Source organism: Hordeum vulgare, chromosome 7H (genome assembly GCF_904849725.1).
Source record: "Hordeum vulgare subsp. vulgare chromosome 7H, MorexV3_pseudomolecules_assembly, whole genome shotgun sequence".
Classification (NCBI taxonomy): Eukaryota; Viridiplantae; Streptophyta; class Magnoliopsida; order Poales; family Poaceae; genus Hordeum; species Hordeum vulgare.
Window position 1 is genome coordinate 543,136,050 of NC_058524.1, and position 7,140 is coordinate 543,143,189.

A 7,140-nucleotide genomic window follows, 5' to 3' on the forward strand; every position below is an offset into this window, starting at 1 on the left:
GAATATCAAATTCACATGACTATTATTAACATGACTTATCCCATGTCCCCACGAAAAAAAGTAACTATTCACAAGACATAATCATAATCATGACCAGAGGTGTAATGAATAGCATCAAGGATCTGAACATAAACTCTTCCACCAAGTAATCCAACTAGCATCAACTACAAAGAGTAATCAACACTACTAGCAACCTTACAAGTACCAATCGGAGTTGCGAGACGAAGATTGGTTACAAGAGATGAACTAGGGATTGGAGAGGAGATGGTGCTGATGAAGATGTTGATGAAGATGCCTCCCCTCCTACGAGAGGAGTGTTGGTGATGACGATGGCGACGATTTCCCCCTCCGGGAGGGAAGTTTCCCCGGCAGGATCGTCCTGCCGGAGCTCTAGATTGGATCTGCTCAAGTTCCGCCTCGTGGCGGCGGCGAAACCACGAAAAAGCTCCCTATTGATTTTTTTCCAGACCAGGACGCTTCATATAGCCAAAGAGGGGGGCTAGTGGGCTGTCAGGCAGCCCACAAGCCTGCCCTGCGCCACCAAGGGGTGTGGTGGCGGTGGGCAAGCTTGTGGAGCCCTGGTGGCCCCCCTCCGGTAGTTCTTTCGCCAAGTATTTTTAATATATTCCAGAAAAAATCCACGTAAATTTTCAGGGCATTTGGAGATGTGCAGAATAGTGGACTAGGATTTGCTCCTTTTCTAGTCCAGAATTCCAGCTGCCTGAATTTTCCCTCTTCAAATAATCCTTGCAAAATAAGAGAGAAAAGGCATAAATATGGCACCACAAGTAATATAACAGCCCAAAAGGCAATAAATATCAACATGAAAGCATGATGCAAAATGGACGTATCAACTCCCCCAAGCTTAGACCTCGCTTGTCCTCAAGCGAAAACCAAGTTCCATAAACATGTCCACATGTTGAGGGACGAAGGTGCCGATAAAACATAATACGGACATGAGGGCATTATGATCACACATAGAACAACAATACATCATAAAGATTCTTATGGTAAAGTAACAATTCCTTCACAAAGCAAAGCATGAGGCAAAAACCTTACCGAGAAGTAACCAACAATAGTCCATAGTCATTGAAGCAATTGCAATTTATTACAACATCAGAAATAGTCAAATAAGAGCTTGTAAGGCAAACCCACATACTCAATCATCTCTTTTGTTTTCCACAATTGTTACAACTCACGTGGTACTCATGATGTCAAAGTTTCAGCTGGACATAGAGGAAGATAGGGGCTTATAGTTTTGCCTCCCAACCATTTACCTCAAGGGTAAAGTCAACAACAATAAAGCATGAATACTCAACTCCAAGTTGATATATGAATATAGATCTTTCCCAAACATGTGACGGTAGCCAAGACAAAGGCAAAAAGGGAATTGGTGAAGATCACCATGACTCTTACAAGGGTAAAAAGTAAAGGTATGGAGATCAAAACAGAAACAACCTCGAAACGAAAACAGAGGAAAACTGCGCGATACGGAGATCAAAACCTTCGGGCAACTATATATTGATTTTTTCTGGGCCAGAAGGAGTCCTCCGCAAGAAAACGGAGTCCGGGAGGCACACGAGGTGCCCACAAGCTTGCCCTCCACCACCAGGGGAGGTGGTGGCGGAGTGGGGGCTTGTGGCTGCCTCGTTCACTCTCCGGACTGCTTTTTATTTTTATAATTTTCCAAAAATTCCAAAACGGAAGAAATTTCCTATTGAAAAAGTATCGGAGTCCAATTTATTGCCGAAACAGATACATCTTGGTTTTCAAGGTCTGAAACAGGCTGATAAACATCCCTTATGTACTCCTCTGGAGTTATGACATTGATGATATTGGTCTCAACATTTATGGGAGTACCAGAGATGTAATGCTTGATTCTTTGCCCATTTACCACTCTAGGAAAATTTCCTTCCGTGTTATTGATTTTGATGGCACCGGAACGATATACTTCCTCGACAACATAGGGACCTTCCCATTTAGAGAGAAGCTTGCCTGCAAAGAATCTCAACCGAGAATTGTATAGCAAGACATAATCACCTACATTGAACTCTCGTTTATGTATTCGTTTGTCGTGCCATCTCTTAACCTTTTCCTTGAACAACCTGGCATTCTCATATGCCTGGGCTCTCCATTCATCCAACGAGCTGATATCAAACAACCGCTTCTCACTGACAAGTTTGAAATCAAAGTTGAGCTCTTTGATTGCCCAATAAGCTTTGTGTTCCAGCTTAAGAGGTAAATGACAGGCCTTACCATAAACCACTTTATACGGTGACATGCCCATGGGATTCTTATAAGCAGTCCTATAAGCCCATAGTGCATCGTCAAGTTTGCTAGACCAGTTCTTTCGAGATCTATTGACGGTCTTTTGTAGGATCAACTTGATCTCCCTATTACTGAGCTCCACTTGACCACTAGACTGAGGATGATAAGGAGATGCAACTCTATGGTTGACATCATACTTAGCTAGCATCTTGCGGAAAACACCATGAATTAAGTGTGAACCGCCATCAGTCATCAAGTATCTAGGGACTCCAAATCTTTGGAATATGACTTCTTTAAGCATCTTAATAGAGGTGTGGTGATCAGCATTTTTAGTGGGGATAGCTTCTACCCACTTAGTAACGTAATCCACACCAACTAAGATGTGAGTGTACCCATTGGAACTCGGGAAGGGTCCCATATAATCAAAGCCCCAGACATCAAATGGTTCAATGACAAGTGAGTAGTTCATAGGCGTTTCTTGATGCTTACCGATGTTCCCTATCCTTTGGCATTCGTCACAAGACAAGACAAACTTACGGGCATCCTTGAAGAGAGTGAGCCAATAGAAACCTGATTGCAATACCTTATGGGCAGTTCTATCTCCAGCATGGTGTCCTCCGTAGGCTTCGGAATGACACTTCTGCAAGATCTGTCCCTGTTCATGTTCAGGCACACAACGTCTAATAACACCATCTACTCCTTCCTTATAAAGGTGAGGATCATCCCAAAAATAGTGTCTCAAATCAAAGAAGAATTTCTTCTTTTGCTGATAGGTGAAACTGGGTGGTATGTATTTGGCTACGATATAGTTTGCATAATCGGCATACCACGATGCACTATGTGAAGTGCGGATGAGACTTAATTGCTCATCAGGAAAGCTGTCATCAATAGTTAGTGGGTCATCAAGGACATTCTCTAGCCTAGACAAGTTATCTGCTACAGGATTATCAGCACCCTTTCGGTCAACGACGTGCAAATCAAATTCCTGTAGCAGGAGAACCCATCTGATCAGCCTAGGCTTAGCGTCCTTCTTCTCCATGTGGTACTTAATAGGAGCACGATCAGAGTGAATAGTGACTTTGGAGTCAACTATGTAAGATCTGAACTTTTCACATGCAAACACGGCTGCTAAAAATTCCTTCTCCGTAGTGGCATAGTTTCTTTGGGCACTGTCTAGAGTTTTACTAGCATAGTGAATGACATTCAACTTCTTGTCAACTCTTTGTCCTAGAACAGCACCAACAACATAATCACTAGCGTCACACATGATTTCAAAGGGCAAGTTCCAATCAGGTGGTTGAACAATAGGTGCGGTTATCAAAGCCTTCTTAAGTATTTCAAAGGCTTCCTCACAATCCTCATCAAAAAAAAGGAACATCCTTCTGCAAGAGGTTGGTAAGAGGCCTAGAAATCTTAGAAAAGTCTTTAATGAACCTTCTATAGAAACCAACATGACCTAAGAAACTTCGTACACCTCTGATATCTGTGGGGCAAGGCATTTTCTCAATTGCGTCAACCTTAGCCTTATCAACTTCAATGCCTCTCTTAGAAATTTTATGTCCTAAGACGATACCTTCATTAACCATAAAGTGGCACTTCTCCCAATTCAAGACGAGGTTGGTTTCTTCGCATCTCTGTAAGACTCGATCAAGGTTGCTGAGGCAATCATCAAAGGAAGACCCATAAACGGAGAAGTCATCCATGAAAACCTCGACAATCTTTTCACAGAAGTCAGAGAATATAGCCATCATACATCTTTGGAAGGTGGCAGGTGCATTACATAAGCCAAAAGGCATACGTCTATAGGCAAAGGTACCGAAAGGGCAGGTGAAAGTGGTTTTCTATTGATCAGATTGTGCAACAGGTATCTGCGAGAAACCTGAATAACCGTCTAGAAAGCAGAAGTGTGTGTGCTTTGATAGCCTTTCTAGCATTTGGTCGATACACAGCAAAGGATAATGATCTTTCCTGGTTGCCTTGTTCAGTTTCCAGAAGTCTATCACCATTCTATAGCCGGTAATAATCCTTTGTGGGATTAGTTCATTCTTATCATTAGGAACGACGGTGATACCTCCCTTCTTAGGTACGCAATGTACTGGACTTACCCAATCACTATGAGCAACAGGATAAATGATTCATGCTTCCAGAAGCTTTAATATTTCCTTCCTAACGACCTCTTTCATCTTAGGATTTAATCTCCTTTGATGATCAGCAACTGGTTTAAAGTCAGGATCGGGTTTAATCTTGTGCTGGCATAGAGTAGGACTAATACCCCTAAGATCATCAAGAGTATATCCAATAGCAGCGCGGTGCTTTCTTAGAGTTTTTAGTAACTTCTTCTCTTCACGCTCTGAGAGGAGAGCACTAATAATGACATGATATATCTCCTTGTCATCAAGATAGGCATACTTAAGAGTATCAGGCAACTGTTTAAGCTCGAATACAGGATCACCCTTTGGTGGGGGAGGATCCCCAAGCAGTTCAACATGCAGATTATTCTTGAGAATAGGATATTGTTCTAAGACAATTTTATCTATCTCATCTCTCTCCTCCATATGCATATCATTTTCATGCTCAAGCAGATATTGCTCTAAAGGATCCGTAGGAGGTACGACAATAGAGGCAAGAGCAATGATTTCATCCCTACCAGACGACTCTCTTTCATGGGGTTGTCTTCCAAACTTGGAGAAGTTAAATTCATCAGACACACCCTCGAAACTTACCGTGACACTTTGCTTAATGCAATCAATGTGAGCATTGACAGTGTTGAGAAAGGGTCTACCAAATATGATGGGACAAAAGCTATCTTGTGCAGTACCAAGGATGAGGAAATCAGTAGGATACTTCGTCTTACCACACATGACTTCTACGTCTCTCACAATTCCCAGAGGGCAGATAGTGTCTCTATTAGCTAGCGTAATAGTGACATCAATGGGTTCTAACTTAGCAGGTCCAACCTCATCTTTGATTTCATCATATAGAGAACGGGGTATTGCACTAACACTAGCTCCCATATCACATAAACCATGGTAACAGTGATCTCCTATCTTAACAGAAACAACGGGCAGGCCAACTACAGGTCCATGTTTGTCTTTCGCGTGAGGTTTAGCAATTCTAGCGGAGTCCTCACAGAATTTGATAACATGCCCATCTATGTCTTCGGCTAAGAGATCTTTGACAATAGAAACACTAGGTTCAACTCTAATCTCCTCAGGGGGTGCAAGTGGTCTAATGTAACCCCTACGTATCACAGTTGGAGCTTTAGAATAATCCTTTATCCTAGCAGGGATGGTGGTTTCTCAGTGTAAGCACAAGGAACAACAGGATCACTAAAAGCTATGATTTTCTCCTCAACTAGATTGGTTTTGGCTATGTTGCTTTCTACAGGAGGATGATATTTAAACCACTTATCTTTGGGAAGATCAACGTGAGCAGCAAAAGATTCACATAGAGAAGCTACTATCTCAGAGTCAAGTCCATACTTAGCGCTAAAATCTCTAGAAGTGTTTGTTTCCACAAAAGGAAAGACTTTCTTCTTTACCTCATCCTCGGGCAAACCTGCAAGGTTAAATAAACGACAAACTTCGTCTACAAAGATCAGATGCAAGTCTGGATGTGAAGATCCATCTCCTCTGAAAGGATTAGCCAGCAGTTTCTCAAGCATACCCGATGGAATTTCATGAAAGATATTTTCAATGGGTACCTCAGGTTGAGGAGAAACTCCTCGTGCTTCCGTTAGTGGTGAAGATACCCCGAACAAACTCCTCAATGAAACAGTTTCCATAGTGACAAGTGACAATAAATTTCTGCATAGTATATAAATGTTTCCTTACCAATTTCCACTTACCAAAGGCGCTTCACTCCCCAGCAACGGCGCCAGAAAAGAGTCTTGATGACCCACAAGTATAGGGGATCAATCGTTGTCCTTTTGATAAGTAAGAGTGTCGAACCCAATGAGGAGCAGAAGGCTCTGATAAACGGATTTCAGCAAGGTAATAACTGCAAGCACTGAAAGTAGCGGTAACAAGTGATTGTGTAGCGAGGTGAAACATAGCAAGCAAAGAGTAACAAGTAAAAATTAGTAGCAACGGTGCAGCAAGTGGCCCAATCCCTTTTGTAGCAAGGGACAAGCCTGAACAAAGTCTTATAGGAAAAAAAACGCTCCCGAGGACACACGGGAATTTCTGTCATCCTAGTTTCATCATGTTCATATGATTCACGTTCGTTACTTTGATAGTTTGATATGTGGGTGGACCGGCGCTTGGGTACTACCCTTACTTGGACAAGCATCCCACTTATGATTAACCTCTCTTGCAAGCATCCACAACTACAAAAGAAGAATTAAGACAAAGTGTAACCATAGCATTAAACTAGTGGATCCAAATCAGCCCCTCACGAAGCAACGCATAGGCTGGGGTTTAAGCTTCTGTCACTCCAGCAACCCATCATCTACTTAATACTTCCCAATGCCTTCCTCTAGGCACAAATATGGTGAAGTGTTATGTAGTCGACGTTCACATAACATCACTAGAGGAAAAACAACATACAGCATGTCAAAATACCAAACGAATATCAAATTCACATGACTATTGTTAACATGACTTATCCCATGTCCTCAGGAACAAAAGTAACTACTCATAAGACATAATCATAATCATGACCAGAGGTGTAATGAATAGCATCAAGGATCTGAACATAAACTCTTGCGCCAAGTAATCCAACTAGCATCAACTACAAAGAGTAATCAACACTACTAGCAACCTTACAAGTACCAATCGGAGTTGCGAGACAAAGATTGGTTACAAGAGATGACCTAGGGATTGGAGAGGAGATGGTGCTGATGAAGATGTTGATGAAGATGCCTCCCCTCCT